General features: G+C 45.5%; 1 protein-coding gene across 2 annotated transcripts in view; it reads right to left on the bottom strand.

The window, feature by feature from the left end:
* DYRK1A (dual specificity tyrosine phosphorylation regulated kinase 1A) overlaps positions 1 to 19394 on the bottom strand; it is a 70265-nt gene extending 50871 nt beyond the window's left edge. The window contains exon 1 of one of the 2 annotated variants that reach the window (XM_014255704.2): positions 19202 to 19394. The gene's annotated coding sequence lies outside the window, so the exon portion shown is untranslated. Of the gene's footprint in view, positions 1 to 18690; positions 19085 to 19201 lie in introns of those variants that run through there. The other variant, XM_005526559.3, reaches the window with a different exon arrangement.
* Positions 19395 to 21846: the final 2452 nt, after the last annotated feature.

Raw genomic sequence — 21846 nt, 5'->3', positions numbered from 1 at the left:
GATCATCCCTGGGCAGGGACACCTTTCACTGTCCCAGGCTGCTCCAAGCCCCAGTGTCCAGCCTGGCCTGGGACACTTCCAGGGATGGGGTGGCCACAGCTGCTCTGGACAAAGGTTTTAAAACTCACCATCTTTAGGTTTTAAAATTCATAATTCAGTATAAATAAAGTACCTCTCTTCATGTGACTCTGTATTCTACAGGACCATGAGCAGAGTCACCATCTGATGGCAGCTCACCCTCAAGCATGGGGTGCAGGTTTCTCCTCTTAAGCATTGAAAAACAAAGTTAAAAATTTGGAAATTGAGCATTTTCCTACATCACTGGCGAAAAGTCAACAACAAGCAAAGCTGAGTTTGTAGCAGACTTCCCCCAACACACCCCTGATCCTGACCCAATATACACTGGGAATTTCCAGATCAGGACTTGTGAGATGCTCACGAACCAAGCGCAGCTCAACCAAAACGTGCCCAACCATGATTTTTTTGTGTGCTGCAAATGATTTTCAGAGTTCCAACAAGCACTGGTTCCTCTGAAAAGAAGATGCTGTGAATGACTGGTTTCACTCTTATGCTAAATTTACACCACGTGATGCAAGAAGCCATCGGTGAGGTGTGAAAGCTTGTGGAAGCAGCTTTGCTGAAATCAGAGTTTCTCACCCAATTTCAGACCTGGCACAGGCAGAACTGCAGTTGCAGCAGAGCAGGAATTTCTTTCCAGCAGCAGCAGCAGAAGTGAAGCAGCCTCTGCCCTTCCCACTGCTGCTGCTGCAACGGGACAGGGGCACTCAGCAAACCGCACTGGGGGGACTGGGGATCACAATTAATTAATCACTAATCACAATTATTAATCCCAGTTCAATCCTCTAAGCTGGGCCACTGCAGATGTGCAGGGCTGCTCAGGTCAGCGGTGGTGTCAAAATACCCTCAAATCCACCTAAAATACAATTGAGTGTGATTTTGTCACCCACACACCAGTGGTGTCACACCAGGATTAATTCAGGAAGACTTCAGAGTGCAGTTTGAGTCTCTAAAATACCTGATTTATAACACACCGTTTTTTCATAATACACTATTTTTTGCAGTCTATTTATTAAATGCAGCACTTCCAAACATGTACTGCTTCCCAGGTGTCTGAAGGAACTGAAATGTTAAATTTATAACTGACCCATCCAGCCAGAGAAGTCAGAATTTGTTTTTTTAAATATTCATTAATTCATGTGAACTCCAGAATAAAGCCTGCAGTTTTAGGAAGAATTAGACTGACACAGGGAGGAGAGGAAGGGAAGAAAAGCCGCACAATAAAGGTTGAAATACTTGAGATTTTTTAGATAATTTGCATCTGATACTTTACTTACTCACTGACTAAAAATACTAATTTCAGAAGCACAAACTTCAAATATTTTCAGTTCACTGACCTTATAAGGAACCTCCAATTAGAGGGGGGTGTGACTCTTTTTTCCACCCACTTAATAGTGTCAGACAAAAGTCAAACCACTGGATTTGCATTCCCCTCCCTCCACCAAACAAAAGGAAAAGATGCTACAGCTGGAATTGCCCATCCCCTGAAATATCAGGAGCATGGGAATAAAGTCATATTCCAAAGTGAAACATACATGAGGGCTGTAAATTAGTTTATCCAGAGGAATAAAAAATGTTTGACAGAGCTGAGATTTTTCTGCAGGTATTTTTTTCCTACAGATGTCCTCAACAAGGCAAATAATTCCATGTACAAAAACTGTGTCTGTTCCTTGTGGCTGGGAAAAGAACTTGAGAAATGCAAAGCCAAACATGCCCTGCTACAAAATTGCATTCATCACTTTAGAGCTTCAGACCCAGAAGTCTCAAGAGAGCACAACCTTCCTACTTCTCCCTGAATTTCTGAGCCATAAAGGAGGAAGAATTACAGGAACACCTAAAGCTGCCTCAAGTTTCCACAGAACATGGCCAAACCACTCAATTTACAGATTTTTACTACAACTTTGATATTACTACAGCTGATTATTCTTGCAATTTAGTGGTCACTACTACTGCTCTCATTTTTTGTTGTATTCTTTATTTATAAACTGGCCTCTGTTTCTCACAGATCTGGCAAGGGAGGGGACTCAGGTGCAGCCACCTGAACTTTTTCATTCAGGATTAGATCTGGAAAAATCAAAATCAACCTTATTCAGATCACAACAAACAGAAATACTTTATACACTTATGAAGATTCTGTGCAGCTGCTGTCCCAAGTTTAAATGACATAAACTATTTCTCCAGCTCCATTTTGGCAGAAGACGGTTCTGGTGTTGCTCTCCAAGATTTAAAGTTATTTATTTCAAGTACAACAATGTAGATGTTTGTTGCCCTGGTACTGCAGCACCTTTATTCTTGAAAGTTTCCAAAATACTTGAATACACGGAGATAGGCACAGATTTAGTCTCCCAAATTTAAAAAAAAAGAAAAAAAAACAAAATAAAAAAAACCCCACAATAAAATAACCAAACACAGAAAAGCAATCACACCAAGGTGTAACTGCTGGTTGTCTCTGTACAGAAATGGTGCTAATTCATAAGATTTTGGGTTAGTGGCTTTTTTTTTAGCCATATATAGGTTTGGGAGCATTTTTAAGGACTTTTGGACCTTTTCAAACACACCAGGAACTGCTGTTTAAATGCTGCCCCTCTGGCAGCTCCCACTGACAACTGCAATGCCACAACCTTTGCCTTTCATTATTCAGACTTAGACTGGACAGACATAACTGGGTCCTCCTGAACTGCTTTTCCAGCTCCTTTTAACTTGGAGAACACCACACCAGCTCCAGCTTTCTCCAGACACGTCAGGATACAAACACCAGGTTTAAAATTTCTGCTCAATACACTTTCAAACAGCAACTCCTGTGAACTTCATCAGCTTTGAAAACTGACAGTGGTCGGGCTCAGGATCCAAGACAATCAAATGCACTCAACTCCATGGGAATAAACTGAATTCTTTCATTAAAATCATTATTTTTATGCTGAAGTCTCCCAAAAGCCAAAGGTGATGCTGATATGGCTGCTGTGTTCCCAGAGCCCTCCCTGTGCCACACCTGGCACTGCCCAGCCGTGAGTCACGGCTGCAGCTCAGCAGCACGGAAACCCTCGCTGCTGTTCCACTTTCCTGCTGACTCTGCACAGCTCCACAGCTCAACTGACACTCCTGCAATTCTTGCCTTGGAAAGGACCTGAAAGCTCCTCCAGTGCCACCCCTGCCATGGCAGGGACACCTCCCACTGTCCCAGGAGCTCCCAATGTCCAGCCTGGCCTTGGGCACTGCCAGGGATCCAGGGGCAGCCCCAGCTGCTCTGGCAATTCCATCCCAGCCCCTGCCCACCCTGCCAGGGAACAATTCCTGCCCAAGATCCCAAGATCCAGCCCTGCCCTCTGCCACTGGCAGCCATTCCCTGGCTCCTGGCCCTGCAGCCCTTGTGCTCAGTCCCTCTTCCAGGTCCTTGGAAGGGGCTCTGAGCTCTCCCTGGAGCCTTCTCCAGCCCCAGCTCTCCCAGCTCCCCCAGAGGGCTCAGACCATCTTTATGTCCCTCCTCTGGACTCGCTCCAGCAGCTCCACACCCTGATGCTGGGGTCCCCAGAGCTGGAAGCAGCATTCCAGGTGGGATCTCACGAGAGCAGAGGGGGAGATTCACTCTACATGAAAGACATGAATAAATAAAGCTCCCACATTTTCCTCATATTGTTCACTCCAAGCCCTTCCATTTCTCAGAACGCACATCCTTGTCAGCTCCAAACGTTTTTGACTAAATATGAATCATCCCTAGGATAATATTTGTTAACTTCCCATAATTCAGGATGGGTTTACGTTCCATCTGTAGCGCATTTGCCATGGCCTTATTCCCCGGTTAAGGAACTGCTGACCTAGAAAACTCTCATTGAAGAAGGAGATAAACTAACGAACTTCAGGAAATTTTCATATCATCTGGGGATGGAGTCAAAACACCTTTTTCAGACTCACAATTCCAAGGTCTTGTAGCATTATCTTTTCAGCCTCCATCCATCCCTGCTGTTAAGCATAATATTAAAGCAAATCTTGGTATATCCCAAGGTATACTGAGATACAGGCAGGGGGAGGTAATAAGCTGCAAATTCCTCCGTTTTAAGTGGTATTATAATCCACAAGAATAATTCAGGCATCCTACCCAAGTGATAAAAACATGTGGATGCAAGGGAGAAAAGCCAGTGCAGACAATGGGTGCAGATCAAGCACCAAAAGCTTTACTGGGTATATTTATTATCACAGTGAAGAGATTTCATCAAACATTCAACCCCAAAAATACAGTTCCTGTTAGCTCACTGGAGACTCCAGAATATTTTTTCTCCTAGATAAAGCCATTGTCTTTAATGTTAAATAAAATAAACTCAAAATGTATTAACTATAATCTGATATATACCCAAATTCCTTAGAATTTCCTCCAGGAATTCCTCATCAAGCCTTTATGCCTGTATGGATACCTCCAAAAAGAATTTGTCATTTATAAAGTCTTCAAAGACCAAAAAGCCATGAGACAACACCCTTTCAAGTGAACCAATTGCCAATCACCCCCAGAAGTTTATTATTTCCTGCTTATTAATGTGGAAAACAATGGTTTTCTGAGCTTGAGGAATCCAACAAGAGGATGAAGTGACTCAATCCCAAGTGAACAGGTCCTGGATGTGCAGTTCAAGCTCAGTCTGTAAATTTGGGATAACGTTGGCTTGAATCCCTTTTTGAGTACAGGCTCTATGGAGAAGTATGGAACTCATTTTGGATTATTCCCTGATGGCAGCTGTAAGATAAAAGTCTAAGAGACATCTCTCAGTGAGATAAAAGCCCAGGAAAAGTCTCTCTAACAGAGCCCTCTCACGTTCTCGTGGTCTAACTTGACTTTTTTGAAGAGAAACAGAAAAAGTTGAACCTTTGGGACAAGTTTATGTGAAATTCACCAATTCCAGCATCCCAATGTGGAGCTAACACTGATCATTTCTTCAAGAAGTAGACACAGCACTAAATCTTTGACAAATTTATCCATTTAAGTATTTAGGTCATGGTAAGACTATACAATTTTTATTAAATAACAGTATCTCTGCCAGCATCAGAAGTTGATAAGGGCCTTACCAGAGAAGTTTGGTTTCCTGTAGCATTTTTTTCCCTGATAAAAATTCCTAAAATGGTTTTAATAAGGCAGGTTGCAGGAAGGAAATGAGGAAAAATTAAAGAAAAGAAAAAAAAAGGCTTTTAAATCCTGACCTTATAACCCTCCAAAGAGCACTCAGGATCTCCATGTTCAAGGTATCCAGGAAATAAAAAAGGCAAGAAAACCTTTAGTGTCCCACTGAGGTTCACACTCCCAAGAATAGCTGGGGATGAATGGAAGGACTCCAAAACAAAGCCACTTTTTCAGCAGATCTTTACTTTTGTACTAATGATACTGAGCTGGAGTATTCATGGAATGATGTGCTGGGCTTTTTAGGAAAGACTGCTGGAAAAAGGAACTTTTGATACACTGCTGCTCCTGTTCCCGTGTTGTGAAATAGCTCAACAAGAGGGTCCTGAGTGTGCTCTGACACATTCCAGGGGTTGCCCAGGGAGCTTTGGAGTGCCCATCCCTGGAGATGTCCCAGAAAGTCCTGGATGTGGCACTCAGGGCTCTGGGCTGGGGACAAGGTGGGCATCAGGCACAGCTGGGACTCCATGGGCTGGGAGGGCTTTTCCAACCATTTTCCAAATGATTCTGTGATTCTCTGATCCAGCAACCAAGGCCTGGAACTTGCCCTTTTTAGCTCAGATATTTTTGTCTTAAATATTTCATGGACAGTCAACCCAAAGCAACTGAGGGAAAAGAGAAATTTGGCTTCAGGAAAAGTACCATGGATGCCAAGGAAGGGGATGGAGGGAAGAAGACAAGCACCAAACGCCAGAGCAGCTACAGAATTCTGTGCCTAAGGAACCTCAGCTACTCCTGGAACTGAGCAGTGCCACATTGTTCAGCACAAGACAAATCTTTAGCCATGAACAAAAAAAACCACACAGAAACCAAGCAGGATGGACAGAGTTTGCTAAAAAACTACTCAAAGAGATTAAGGAAATTAAGAAAGAGAATCACCAGACAAGCTGCACCAGAGATACAGCATTTATGAGTAGTAATTTTATTTACTAACTAGGACGGAACCACTGAACATCTCTGAAGACAACCATTGTAATTCACACTCTCACCTATGTTTATTATCATGTAAGAATTCCAAAGATGTTGTCAATCCCATTTGGCATGGAGAAAGCAGATCTTGCTGGGTACTTCCTTTGCTCCTGCCCTCAGTCCACCCAAAAACTCAGAGAAGCAAAGGGGATGGGCAGAAGAATTTCACTGCTCTTTTCCTGCTATAAAGAGAAAGTGTTTTGCCCAATTTTCCAGCTTTATTTGAAGGTACTTTGGTTTGTTAAAATATGGATGGACATTTAAATGGATGGATTCAGGTATTAAAACATGAGCACTTCTGTCTACTTTCCCAACTAACAGATAAATAATGATCAAGATTTAAATAATTTGGGCTAAAATACTGTGTATCTGAATACATGGATGTGAAACTGGTTGCTTATTTAAGAGGACAAGCAAGCATGGAATTCCCAAAAGAGTTTGGGTTGGTTTTTAACATAACTGGTCCAGCTGGTGGAATAGAAACATTTTTTGTATCCTTTGTAGAGCAGCAAGAAGAAAACAAAGCATCTTCACTCCACAATTCAGGATCTGGTATCAGCAGGTTCTGCTTACAGTGAAAATACCTTTTCTCAGAAGTTAACTTTGGGAACTTCAATTCACCTTTCAGTTTGTCCAAAAAGGAAAAACACATTTTGTGTCTCTTAAGGCAACACAGAATTCAATTGAAAATTCAAAAGTGAATGAGACAGAGAAGAAACCTGTATGTTGTACTGGTTTGTGGTAATGTTTTGGGGGGAATGCACAGAAAATTGAAAACTTGGGGTTTATTAAGAGATTTTAGTGTTTAAAATAGCAATTTTTTCCTATTGGGGAAGAGAAAGGAGAAAGAACAAGCAACTGAGCAAATTACAATAAGGGAGGTGCACAAGCAGAAGTTAGAAAATTGTTAAAAAGAAGAGGAAAAACTCAAGGAGGAGCAGAAAGGAAAAGAGAGCAAGAAGAGAAGCATCAGGAGAGTCAGAGTCAGAAATCATTCCCAAGTTAAGGCTGTGGGAGTGCACACACAGGGCAGCATCTGAGCGGGAATGCTGAGCGGAGAGCTCGGAAGTTTGAGACAGCAAAAAGTCCGAGAGGCAGGGCGAGGAGGGGACAGAGACTGACAAAGGATGATTTACTACAGGAGGGGTGGCAACAATTCCTGGGAATGGTGTTCTCCATGAAGTGCCAGTGCTATCAGGGGCAGTTAGCCAAGCCCTGCCCCGCTCCTGCCCACCCACACAGCCCATTCCACGATCCCTGTGCCGGCTCCAGACCCGAGCTGCTGCAGCGTAACCCAATTCCCGCCCCCACGCTCACCCCAAATATAAAAATATCAAATTATCTATTTCAGCCAACTCACTCTGCAAGCCTGATTCACTGGTGGGGCTGACAAACAGCTGTGCCAGCACAAAGCACCTGGGAGCAGGCAGCCTCAAGGGAGGGAAGGGGAGCTGCCCAAGGGGTCACTGCCCTCTAAGAACTCCTGGTTGCACTCTTTGCCTCGGAACAACTCTTCCAACAATTTCCCTCCAAGTGCTTCCATGATCTACACCCATCAGTTTGCCAACACTTGTAACATCATCAGGTTCATGCTGGCCCTCACCCCTCATAGATGAAATACAAAATCAATTTTGTCTTTTCATCTTTATGCTTCTTTCGTATCAATTATTTCAAATTGGGCATAGGTACAGGTTTGGGGAGAGCAAGGTCATTTTCACCAGCTCCAAGAAAACATGGACTTATCTGGGTGGGTGGAAGGAAGGAAAAAGGGGAAGAAAATCAGTGTTGCTTGTGTTTTTCTCTGAATATCCTATTCTTGCTGTGCTGCCCTTCAGCATCCTCTCAGCACTGGAATTATGTACCAACCTATGGCCTTATCTCGTTCTAGAGCACTGATCTGGATGAAAAAGAGAGGATGAAGTATTCCTGAATTTCCCCAGATTTAAGAGAGTGTAGCCACAGAAGACCAACAATTCCAATCTTCACTCCACAGCTCCCAGTTACTCTGCATCCCTCCACCGCCAGCACTACCAGCAGTGTCTCAGGACTCTGTCAAACCAAAGTTTGGTCAAACTCAAAGTTTGGCCAGCTGAAACTAGAACATATTCATTTTAGAGTTTTATTTAAGACATTTAACCAATTTTCCCTCTAAAATCCAAGCAAACTCAAGCACAGAAAAAGGTGGGTCACACACCCAGTGGACACTGGCACAGGTAACTCTGTTCCCCTAACTGGTCACTCCTTAAGGCTCAGAACTCAGCCCTGCCAGAAAGGTTGGAGTTTCTGGATGGAGCTGTGGATGTCCCAACCCTGCAAGTGTCCAAGGCCAGGTTGCATGGGATGTGGAACAACCTGGGAAGGTGTCCCTGCCTAGGGCAGGGGGTTGGAATCTTTCCAACCCAAACTATTCCATGATTCCAATCACACAAAGTAGACAAATCCCATAAACACCTCCTTCCCCTTCCATATGAAAGAAGTTGTATAAATGTCATATCCATTGCAATTCACCTTTAGTCATTGCACAGATGCTTCTCATGTGCACCAGGAGGAGAGCACACAGAAAACAACCTACCCAGTCAATCCAGCTATCCCAAAATGATACCATTTACTGAAATACCCCATCACTTTCCCCAAAATTGAGGTATGCGCATCAAATGGGAAAAGAGGTTGCAAATTAAAAATCAGCATTTTTTTAAGACAAACTCTGTTTGGGAAAAACGAGTTCAAACCCTAATTCTCCCAAGTTTCCAAGCAAATCCTAAATTCCTTGAGCAGACCTCTATGTGGATGTGCTGAGTCACTCTCCAACCTTAAGAGGCTGCTTCTCCAAGTTACAGAGCACTCGGAATACAAACTCCAGGCAAATGAAACTGCAAATGCAAAGAGCATCCTGCTATTAAAGCATCAGACACAGAAACCCTTCAGCTCAGCTCTGCCTGCTGCGTCACCAGGAACTTTGGGCACTCACCAGGTGACCAAGGGGAATTAGGAAAAAGTTTTTTACAGGAAGAGTGATACTGGAATTGTCTGCTGGGGAGGTGGTGGAGTCACCATTCCTGGATGTGTTTCTAAAAGGATTGGATGTGGCACTCGGTGCCGTGGTTTGGTTGAGGTATCAGGGGTGGTTTGGACTCGATGATCTTGAAGGTCTCTTCCAACCTGGTGATTTGGTGACTTTGAGGTGTCACACAATGACTTTGGGCTCTCACCAGGTGACTTTGGGCTCTCACCGTCACTTCACCTTTTGGCTTTCACTCCCTTGCTGGAGAGCAGCTCAGGGTGTTCTTTATCTCATGCTGTGTGCATGGAAAGCACACAAAGCTCTTCAAGATGCCAAAAATCCCTGAATTCCCACTCTTCATCCCAAAAATCAGGAGCTCCGTGCCTTAGGTCAGACTGGATACAGAAAATTTGGGTGATAGGGTTTTTCTGTATGCTAGATGCAATCACTGATAAACTTTTCCATGGGATGTTGGGAAAATCCACTAGAATTTACTTGATTCAGATACTAAAATGTAGCATGAGAAAGTCCCAAACCTAAAATCAAGTACAGGGTCTGGACAGTGATCAATTACTAACTTCCACTTAAAAAAATTAAATTTATATACTTACTGCATAATAAAAGATAGTTCAGACCACCAAAAGCAAGAGAGAATTCTCCCATTTTTGTCAGTGCTTGAGTGCTTGACTTACTTTGGGAATTTTTATAGAAATAATGAATAAAATCAAGTGCAACTCCACAGGGACAGTCAAAACTGGAATGTTGGGAGGAAGACCATGCTTCCAGCCTATGGAATATAATCCACACCTGTTTTCTCAAGTACATCAAGGAAGTTTATGTATTTGGCACTGTCAGACTGGGGGCTCAGATGTTGCAGAGCACACATAATGACTAACACAAAACTCAGAAACTGCATTCTGGGCCCACTCTGTGATTGCTGAAAATGTATCTCGAGCTTCAGCCTCACCTCAAACCACAGCCCTCGGATTCTTTTGTTTTATGCAAACAAAAATCATGCAAAGATGAACATTAAGATTTGTTTTTCAAACTAGCAGTGGTCCAGAGGAAGAAAGTAACAGCAAAGCAGGTAAAGAAACTTGTATCAGAAAATACCAAGGGACTTTTTTCAAATATGGAAGTCTGAACATTAAATTCTTCATCCCATATTCAAAGTCTTGTATAGAAATAATGACGCATTCTCACATTTCAATAAAATCAGGTAGGAACTACAAGACTCAAAATCTTAACAAAAAAGTGAGGCCAACACTTACAAAATACTGGGATATACTATGTAGTCCTAGGATTATAGTTCTGAGGTAGAAAAAACTGATAAATATTTTAAAAATGAGGAATGACATAAGGAAGGTCAGTTAAGTCCCCCCTCTCTCTTAACAGACTTTGGAAATACACATTAAAGGACAGCAAATATAAGCTGAGGAAATCTTTGTCACACACACACAAAAAATATTAGCTGGTCTCAATGAGAACATGTTCCTGATTTACAAATAAATAAATAAATAAAGAACTGGAAGTGATTACACTGGACAGAAAAGGGGAATAAAAAAAAGAAAAAAAACCCCAAAAGACCATCCCAAGTAAACCTCCTGTGCTGCAGAATGTGAGCCTACCATTAACTTCTCAATACCAGGAGATTTAATAACATGAACTACTCCAATGAGGCCTTTCCTTTATTTTCAGTTTTTTTAAAAGCATTTAAAGCTGAGGTTGGGTTTTGAGCTGTGGAATCAAAGCCACAGTCCCTTCCCTGCCAGTCCCCACACAAACAGGGCCCAGCCTGCCCAGAGGTCACTGCTCAGCTCCCTTTGGTGTTTCCAAACCAAAGCACCACGTGCGCGCGCTGGCAGCGCGGCGGGAGCCCTCAGAAAAATGTCACTTTGTCACATGTGGACATTCCTTCCTCCACACACCAAACACAGGGCTCGGTGGGCCTGTGCCACTCCATCTTTTACATTTCACTTCATTAGAACAGCAGCTAAACTGAAACAGGTTTTTAAATAAATCTGTTCCATTAAAGTGGCATTTTTCTAAGTTTTGCAGGAGGGGGTGATTTCAAGATGCAACACTGGAATTTTGTGAACTGTAAGGAGAATTTGTTTTCTCATTTCTTGAAATAACTGGGTGCTGATTAAGAACACCCAGCAGAAAATTAGAATTAAATACTTGCTTTATGCAGGTGTAACACAACCATTATACAGTAGTTACACAATTCTTCCTTTGCATAATAAGAGGAAAAGAAGAAGGGTTTTTAGACCAGGCTTCAGAAGAGAGAACTTGATAACACCACAACTTGGCCAACTGGTTTTCCTTGATTTATTGGCTTCTGCAATAAATTAAATGGAAATATTCTAGCAAAAACTTGTGTTTGGGTTTACTGTGTGGCAGTAATCAAGTCAATGGGCACTGGGTAGAACCTTCAAACCCACTTTTAGAAATCTGTTTCCAATTCTAATGGTTCCTTATAGAAGAAGAGCATTTCTGGTGCCCATCACATGGAGCAAAGTCCTCTGGACTCCAGAATGAGACCCAAAGCAGTCAGAGTTATCAACAAGCAGCAAGGAAGGCAGTGCAGAGCCTGTGCTCCATCTGCCTCCACCTGTGCTCCTGGATTTCTCAAGGTTTCAACACTGAGCTCATAAAGTTTTAAAATGTCCATGCTGTGAACATGACTCTGGTTAATTTAACTCCACAGAGATACATAAATGAATGTTGTGATGGGTCAGAGACTGCAAGGCTCACATGGACACTGCACTCGTGGAAAAGACAGCTGAGAACATCCCCAGAACAACCCTGCAAGGATAAAGGATCAACCTTCCTGAAGGGCCATATCAGAGACATTATTTCCATTCACACCTCCAGATTATGAGTTTTAGACCTTCTATCATTAAGCTTTTGTACAGCAGACTGTCAAATTACAATAATTACCATAACTCACAACCTTTTTATTTACAAACCACAAACACATGGATTTTCCCAAAGCTGTCATAGAAATTCTGTAGAGCAGCATGTGAGGAATGGATGGGGATCTCCAAGTCAGGAAATCTGACACAGAAAGAAATAATACTTACTCCATGTTTTAAATACAAATCAAAACAGAAATCAGATCCAAAGAAAGGACTCAGATTAATACAACACAAACTCAAGCAATTCTTAATTGTCCTTATAAAAGCTTTACCTGTACAACACAGTCTCTTACACTCTTTTCACTCAGACTTCAACTGACGCATTTCTGATGCTGTCTCTAGTAGAGGTAGTTCACAAAAAAACACATCAATTCACTTAGAATTTAAGCTTTAAAATTAAGCTTTATCATTAATAAATATATACTAAGCTTCTTAAAAGTAATAAACCACCACAAGAAGTTTCAGGAGCTACAGGAGTCAGTCCAAGTGAAGCTGTAATAACTGGGTAGTTGCAGAGTAGTTAATACTACCCAGAGTTGTACCTACTCCTGCCTCTGATTTTGGGGCAAAGAATCAGCAAAGTTTGGAGCTTTTGGTTAGAGTTTGACTTCAGCAAAAGTTTAAAAACTGTGTCAGGGACAGAGACAGTGGGACCCAGGGCACCCTCAGCAAGTGACAAGACATGGAGCTGTGTGGGGCAGACACAGAGGAGGGGTGGCATCCACAGGGACCCGGACAGGCTGCAAAGGTGGGGCTGTGAGAGCCTCATGGAGCTCAGCAAGGCCAAGAGCCAAGGTCCTGCACCTGGGATGGGAAATCCCAAACACAAACCAGGCTGGGTGGGAATGGATGGAGAGCAGCCCTGGGGAGGAGGATTGGGGGTGTAGGGTGGTGAGAAGCTCGATGTGTTCTCAGCCCAGAACCCCCCATGCCCTGGGCTGGGAAAGGGGGAATTCTATCCCTGTGCCCTGCTCAGGTGAGACCCCACCTGCAGAGCTGCCCCAGCCCTGGGGCCCAGCCCAGGGAGCAGCTGGAGCTGCTGGAGAGAGCCCAGAGGAGGCTCCAGGATGAGCAGAGGGATGGAGCAGCTCTGCTGGCAGGAAAGGCTGGCCCAGCTGCCATTGTTCAGCCTGGCCAGGAGAAGCTTTGGGCTGAGCTCAGGGTGGCCTTGCAGGGCCTGAAGGAGCCCCAGGAAAGCTGCAGAGAGACAATTGCCAAGGGCTGCAGGGCCAGGAGCCAGGGAATGGCTGCCAGTGGCAGAGGGCAGGGCTGGATCTTGGGATCTTGGGCAGGAATTGTTCCCTGGCAGGGTGGGCAGGGGCTGGGATGGAATTGCCAGAGCAGCTGGGGCTGCCCCTGGATCCCTGGCAGTGCCCAAGGCCAGGCTGGACACTGGGGCTGGGAGCACCTGGGACAGTGGGAGGTGTCCCTGCCATGGCAGGGGGTGGCACTGGATGGGATTTAAGGTCCCCTCCAACCCAAACCATCCTGGGATTCCATGAAAAATCTGATTTTATTGGGAAGACAGAGATCCATAGGTGCAATCACACACACATCCAGCATTTGCAGGAATGCTCCTTTTCCTGCACAGGGCCTGCCATAACAATCTCAGTTTCTGAAGGCACGCTCTGACATTGACTGAAAGTCACCCCAAGTACAAGAGCACAGAATTCAAAGCTTAGGAACATCTCATGATGGTGAAAAATGTGCATTAAGCTGTTATTCCACAACACCGACCCAGTGTTTGTTGTATTTATAAGTAACTTCTATAGAAATGAAAACTACCAGGATCTTGTAACATTAACAAAGAAATCAATGTATTTCAAACACTAACTCTGGCACAGCATTATATTAATGCCTAATTATCCACAACTTGGAAAGAATAACAATAAAGAAGCCAGAATCAGACATGATCCTGGAAAGTTACTGAGCTTCCAGTATCAATCAGATTTTGAAAGAGTGTATGGAAACTGATTTGTCTTTGACCACACCCCCCCCTTTATGTATTTAATGTGTAAGTCCTGTTAAAACTGCATTTAAAAACAGGAATATATGTGGTTATACAGCTGTAAGTAAGGAAAAAGCTGTAGTTACAACCAGACAGGGCAGAGATCAGTGTGAGGGAACTCAGAGTGACCAGGAAAACACAGAACTGAGGAAGTACCAATACATTCACTTCCCTGACAATATTTCTCTCCTCTTTTAACCCCTTCCTCGAGTTTTAACTCAAACTGATACCAGGGGAACAAAACTGCTCCCTCTACAAAGGAGATGCTGGATGTTGCAACAGGATCACAGTAAATGAGTTATTAGCAATTTATGGAGTTCACAGAAGCATAAATCATGAGCTGAACACATACAGGGAAAGGGGATTTGGAATGAAATGTGTTTGCAGTCAGGGAATCACAAAACCAATGAACAGCAGGTTTTTGGGACACCAGGATTTAAAAGTTTCACTGGCAAGTTCAATTTAATCATTAAAATTATTTACTTATGCTTTTGTGAACTAGTCATCCTACTAATTTGATTTATTTTTTCCAGTAACTCAACAAAATCCAGTCTAATTTTTTTCCCATTATTTTTTGAAGGAATGACTCTGCCATCAGAAATCAATTTGTACATTTCCATCCCTCTCTTATTTCACCATCCAGTTACCAAAAAGAAAGAGGAAACTTTTCAACACAAAGAGGTATTAATGTATTATTAACTATTCCTTTAACTGACTCACAACACAGTCTATTTTTATTTGCCTCTGGGGGAAAAGAAAAAGAGGGGAAAAAAAGAATACAAGGAGGCTTTAGAACTTTATGTAACATCAATTGAAAGCTTGGTCTCTACAGCTGGAACAAAACTGACACTTAATGGAGTTAATTTTACTTTCATTTACTCAGTTTCACTTTCAGGTACTTGGTACTACCCAGACCCTGGAAACTTCACATGAAGAATGTTTACAAAAAGGTGTCAGCTCGTGGTGTTTCAGTTACAGAACCATATCCCTGCTTTTCCAAAATTCTGAGCTGGGATTTAACTGATTTTGTTTTCCTACAGGTGACTGAAGCAGCACCAGAATTTTCCCACTGTATGGATGCAGGCAGAGCTGACTGGGAATTGTCTCCCACATTTCCCTGGCCCTTCAGTGGGGATTCTCCCTGAAAATCATCAGGACAGGACACTTTGGAATAAATAAGGAGATGATAAAGCAAATATCTGTCAAAGTGAGCCATACCAAGGGTTAGGACAAACCAGAGCCCTGTTCTGAAGGAATAAAATCCACTGGTACCAGCAAAAGCTGTCCAGTTATTTCTCCAGTCATTCTGGGATAAATGAGAATCAAATGCAGAATTTTACCTTCCTTCCCCTAAAGAGGAAAAGATGAATAAAACAATGGATAATCTCTGCAATTCTACTGGTATATTGTGTCACCTTGAAGAGCCAGCACTGGACAACTCCACATATGGAACATGTCTTTGTGGAAGTAACAATTCCTGATTTTCCAAAGTTGCTTTGGTGTTCTTAAGCCATCCAAAGACTACAGTTCCCATAAGCCTCCTCTTGAAGGACCCATGGAGGTGAGGAAGGAAAGGAAGAGCATTCCCCTTCTCCTGATTACTTCTTTCTTCCCTCAGAAGCTCACAAGAACAGCAGTTCACTCAAGACAGGTTTTTGGTATTATTTCAAATAGTCTTAGCACAAAAAAGATCTCTCACTGCAAAAGCATCAGAGTCTGAGTAGACATAAAGTTATTACATAATTTTTGTGAAAATGTATTTCTTACCAACCTCTTAGCAAAGAAGAGATGAAACTGTAAACTCAACAAATAATGTATTGTACTCAGTTATAAAGACAAAAGCAGCAGTTCTCTGTAAATAATCCTATTCTACAGCAACAGATCTATTTACAAAAGGATTTCAGAAGTTATACAACTCCCATAATATAAAGGCATCAGAAAGTTTTGTACTTCATTGTGGAGAACACTCTCCAAATGGCATTCAAAATGACCATGGAAAGGCTAAACAGATATAAGGCTGCAATTCTCACTCAAAAACACAAATTGTCACCACAGCTTTCAACCTGCAGTCCCACAGCCAGGCTTAAAAACACCTGAAATGAACAGGTTTTAAGAGGAATTCCCAGAAGATAATCTAATTATAGCAACAAAAAGTGCTTTTTTTGGTACCAGTAAGTTTTAGTCTTCGAATCAGCACCCATTTGAGCTCAGATGAAGCTGTGAAATGCCTGCATGGCAAATAAAGGCTCCGGTTTTGTGTGTTCATTCTTTTCACATACCATCTGAGCAGGTGGTCCAGTTTCAAACATGACTTTAAGATGTGGCACATGTAAGCAAGTCTGTCCTAATTAAATGTCACTTGAAAAGCTCTGACAAGGCACAGTTTTTTCCCGGACACCAGTGGTGTTCTGCTACTTTGTTTAAACTATCAACCAGTTTGCAGAAGTCGCTGATGGCCATCACGTGCTAATTCCCAACCTGCACAACCCCCCAGACTTCCAAAATGGATAAATTCCCGGTGAGTCCCTCGTTGTTTCACACAGGGGAGGGAATCCTGCCCATAAATCGGCACTGAAACGGAGAACTCTTGGCTGCTATTGGGTAAAATTATCCCTGTCACTGTCCAGCGGGGGGGGGAGGGGATGCCAATGACAAGTCCCAAATCCACCCAAGTATTGATGCAGGAACTGTAACGCTTGCTGCTCCTGTAACCAACCCCAGCCTAGAGCCTGGAAACAATATCAAACTCTTGACCTATTGCCCTCCTGGCTTAAGAAAACCCCGCTCGTTCTTCAATTTTGAGCAAGATATACTTGCTTCACCCAAGGAATATTCCAAAGCCATGAATTAAACTCAATAAGCTTCATAAACTTGGACGGAATTTTTAATTCACAGCAGAAAATGTAAATTTAACACTTCACACACATATTCTACTTCAGACTGCAAATAAAAAGTCTAGTTCTAAATAATTCATGTAAGCCAAAAACATGAAGCGTAGCCTACAAAAGTATCTATATATACACACACCAAATATATATAGATAATAGTTAACAAATACTAGCTCAGAGTTATTTTCAGTGTTATTATTCTAACTCTATAAAGTATAATTAATTTTCCAAAAATATCCAACCTACAGAGGTTGGGGGGAGGGTGGCGTGGAGAAAGAGAGAAATAAGTTTACCAAAACTTTTTAGGGCTACAGACTATTCCAGGGAGGGAAGTTAAATTCTGCTTGGTTACAGGCAGAGAATTAAATCCTACCAGAAACTAAATGTTTACTAATTTATCACCAGCTATCATCTACGTGTTCTTCAACTTCCCACACCTTTCTTGAGGAAGAGGAAAGGAAATACTAAGAAGATAATAAAAAAAAGTTGTTAACTTGTAGAAATCCAGGCCCCCATGAAACTCCATCCACCTCAGTGTGATTACAAGTACCTCCTGGCTAAAGTTAACAGCACACTCTCATTCGGATTCAACCAGGATGGTTGTCAAAAACACGCCTGTCGATTTATTTTGGAGTCAGCTACTCTGTCTTTGTTGATTTTAAATAACAATAAATGTTTATTTCCCCCGATGGCTGTGGAGTAATAGGAGAGCTAAGTAACAGCAGCAATCTAGAGACATGATCAAAGAACCCCTACGTGGTCTTTGGACGGGCTAAACCCAAAACTTCAAAGCCGACCGAGATTCAAAAACACGCCAATTTCTAAATTCCGAATTCCAGGACTTTTAAATGCGTTTTGTGATCCCGCGGCGGCGAGAGGGAACTCTGGCCACTCCAGAGGAGCACCCAGTGTATCCGAGAAGAGCTCCAATTCCTCCAGCAACACAAAGCTGGATCCCTAAAAGGCTGCGGCCAGCTAGTAAAATATGGAATCAGGGAATCATTAATGATGGAAAAGACTTCCGAGAGCATCGAGTCCAACCTACGGCCACCTTGTCAACCAGACCATGGCACCGAGAGCCACGTCCAGCCTTTCCTTAAAGACCTCCAGGGACGGTGCCTCCACCACCTCCCTGGGGAGTGCCCGTGTGTCCCTGTCTGTCCCTGTGCCTGTGTGTCCCTGCGTGTCCCTGTGCCTATTCCCAACGCTGCTCCCTCCTCCTCCCCACCCCCACCGAAGGGATGACAGGCACCTCGCTCAGGTAACTCCTTCCCCATCTCCCTCCACCTTCCCCACCCGCCCCACCGGCCCCTCACAGGTGCCGGGGCATCCCAATCTTCCCCTACAACAGGTGATGCTCCAAGTCCTGCCGCCCTCCTCGCCGCCAGCCCGGCCCGAGCCCTCGCACCCGCCCACCGCAGGGCGTTGCGCATAACACCGAGAGGCTCCGGGCGAGCTCCCTTCCTCCATCGCCGCTCCCAAGGCCCGGGAAGCCACAGCCGCGCTCCAAGGGGAAAAAGGCCGCGGGCTGCGGAGGGGCGGGCGGGGATGGATCCCGGCCCTGCCGCCGCTCCCGCTCTAAGATGGCAGCGAAGCGCTGCGGCCCCTCCGCCGCGGGCCCGGGCGAGGCGGCCCCGGCTCGTCCCGCGGTGCGGCGTCTCACTCACCCGTGCGGCGGCTTCTCCCGGGGCGAGGCCTCTCCCTCCGCGGGGCGAGCGCCGGGCGCGTCCTCCCGCTCTTCCCCGGGGGCCTCGGCGGCGGCGGCGCCTCCTCCTCCCTCGGGCCGCGGGTCTGCCCGCGGTGGGAAGGGGAGCCCGGGCGGCCCGGCGGGTCCCCGGCCGGGCTCTGGGTGTTCGCTGCCCTCACAAAATGGCGCGCGGTCCAAACCTGCGCAGCGCCCGGCGGCGGCTCGGCCTCGCCTCGGCTCGGCTGCGATCGGCGGCCTGAGCCCCGGCCGGGAGCGCGGGGACAGCGGCGGGGGGAGCGGGAGGAGCGGGAGGAGGAGGAGGAGGAGGAGAAGGAGGAGGAGGAGGGGATGGGGGGAAGCGCAGCGCCGTACCGAGCCCCCGGGAACTCCTCGCTCCCTCCCTCCCTCCCCCGCCTGCCAGCCGCTACCTCCTCCCCCTCCCTCCCTCCCCGCCCGCTCCTCCTTCCCTCCCTCCCTTCTTCCTCACGAACCGGCTTCGCTTCCCGCACCGCCGCCTCAAGCCGGGCCGCGCATCCCCGGCGGGACCCTCGGAGCGCACTTTTTTTGCGTCCCTTCTTTTTCCTTTTCCTTTCGCGGTGGAGGTCGGAAGAAGGAGAAGGAAAAAGAAAAACTTAAAAAAAAATATAATAACCCCCGAGATTCTGGCGGAAGTGGAGCTCTTCGCTCGTGTTATTTATTATTATTTTATTTTGTTTTAATTTTTTAACGGTTTTTTTAAAATTTAAAAAAAAAACCCAACTGACAAAATGGCGGCGGGGGCGAGCCTGTTGCCGTGGCAACTGTCAATCACCCGCGGCCGGGCGGGAGACAGCGCTGACGTGGGGAGGCAAGGGCGGGCCGCGCTCTCCATGGCAACGGCTCCTTCCCCCTCCTTCCCGATCCATGCCCGCCCGCCCTCCGGCGTGTGACGGTGTCGGCGGCGCTGCGGGCCGGGATGGCCCCGGCGGGGCGGGGAAGGGGAGCGGCCGCCATTCCCGGTGAGGGGGGATCCGGCGGCTGAGGCGGTGCCGGCCCCGGCCCGCAGGGGGCGCCGGGAGCGCGAGGCCGAGCCCGCCGGGGCTTCCCGCCCGCCGCCTGTGGGGAGGCACAGGGCCGGGCACGGAAAGCGAGACATTGCCGAAAAACCGATCCAAAAACGCACTGGAAGGAGCCTGGAGTAGCAGTCTCGACCTGCTGTGGGAAGGTTCCTCTCCCCTCCCGTCGCAATTACGTCCACGGGTCTTTCTCGACCCGCTTAAAAATACCACGGCTGAAAACGAGTTGGAAAGTGTGGTAAAAATCGTCCGGTGTGGGAGCCTCGACGTGTTGGGGGAGTCACGGGATTCTAGGTCTTTTCCCCCTCAGAATTGCATCCAGGGGTCTTTCTTGTCCCCTCAGAAAATCAATATATTCCATCCAAGAACAAGTTAAAAAACGCACTGAAAGTCACCTGGTGTGGGAGCATTGAGCTGCTGAGGGAAGGCTCTTTTCCCCTTGAAATTCCATCCAGGGCTTTTTCTAATTTTCCTCAGAAAAAAATATATATTCCTCCAGAAATTAGTTGGGTATGGGAGCCTCAAGCTGCTGAGGCAAAGCTCCTTTCCATTCAGAATTGCATCCAGGGGTCTTTCTCATCCCCCTCTGAAAATCCATATATTCCCCCAAAATGGGTTTAAAAATGCACTAAAAGTAGCTTGGTGGGGGAGCCTCGAGGTGCTGAGGGAATAACAGAATAAAAGGCTCTTCTCCCCTTGGAATTGCATCCAGGGGTCTTCCTCATCCCCCTCAAAAGATCAATACATTTCCCAAAAAATGAGTTAAAATATGCACTATAAGTAGCCCTGTGTGGGAGCCTCGAGCTGCTGAAGGCTCCTTTCCCCTTGGAATTGCTGTATCGGTGCTTCCAGCCTAAATCTGTGACAGGGGGTTTTTAATGTTTTTGGGTTGTGTTTTTTTTTTTAATTTCTGGAATGCCCACAAAGATCAAAAAGTAGGGACTGGCCTTTATCTAATACTTTAATTCTGACGTGTGATACTTTAATCTAGTCATTTCAGTTCCCAGCCAGCCTCCTTGGAGAAATTAGGACATGTTACTTGTTCCATTTGCTTTTTCTTCCTGTTTTAATATTTTTTTATCTTGGCTTAAAAGGTGGAAATAAGCAGCCAAGGATTGGCAGACGGATGCAGCCACAGCCAAAGCCCCCCAAATAACTGAACTGTTGAGAATTTTACTTAAATTGTGTAATCACAGAATCCCAGAGTGGGTTGGGGTGGAAAGGACATAAAAGCCCATCCAGTGTCACCACTGCCATGGCAGGGACACCTTCCATTATTCCAGGTGGCTCCAAACCCCAGTGTCCAGCCTGGCCTTGGGCACCTCCAGGGATCCAGGGGCAGCCACAGCTTCCCTGGAAAACCTATGCCAGGGCTTCCCCACTTCCCAAGAAAGGATTTCGCCATCTAAACCTCGCTTTTTTTTTTAGCTTAAGGCCATTCCTGTTTGTCGCCGCAGTCCCTTGTGAAAAGCCCCTCTCCAGGGACAGGGGTGCACAGGGAAGAGCAGGGGAACCATGGGAGCACCCCAGGAGTGACAGGGAGGTGTTAGGTGAGTTGAAATTATTTATGGAATTGCACCTTCCAGCCATGAGAGGTGCTTGGGAGCACCATGATTTAAGTGGTGCTTTCTCCTTCCCCACAGCTCTGGAAAGATTTGAGGTCACTTGGAGCTGCTTTTGAAACTTCTCTTGTTGACTCTGAGCCAGAATGTGGTTCTTGTTCTGGGATGTGGAAAGCAACACCTGAGGGAGCTGGGAAAGGGGCTCAGCCTGGAGCAAAGGAGGCTCAGGGGGCCCTTGTGGCTCTGCACAAGTCCCTGGCAGGAGGAGACAGCCAGGGGGGTCGGGCTCTGCTGCCATGTCCCAAGGGAAAGGAGGAGAGGAAATGGCCTCAAATGGCACCAGGGGAGACTCAGGTTGGAGACTGGGAAAGAAAATTTCCCTGGAAGAGCGGTCAGGCCTTGGGATGAGCTGCCCAGGGAGGTTTGGAGTCGCTGTCCCTGGAATTGTCCCGGAGGAGTCTGGATGTGGCCCTTGGGGACAGGGTTTGGGGTGATGCTGCTGGGGCTGGGGTGGCACTG

Source organism: Pseudopodoces humilis, chromosome 2 (assembly GCF_049639895.1).
Source record: "Pseudopodoces humilis isolate 2021_Gansu_Grassland_sample_001 chromosome 2, ASM4963989v1, whole genome shotgun sequence".
Classification (NCBI taxonomy): domain Eukaryota; kingdom Metazoa; phylum Chordata; class Aves; order Passeriformes; family Paridae; genus Pseudopodoces; species Pseudopodoces humilis.
The sequence above is the reverse complement of the archived record's forward strand: the minus strand, read 5'-3'. Positions and strand labels throughout refer to the sequence as shown.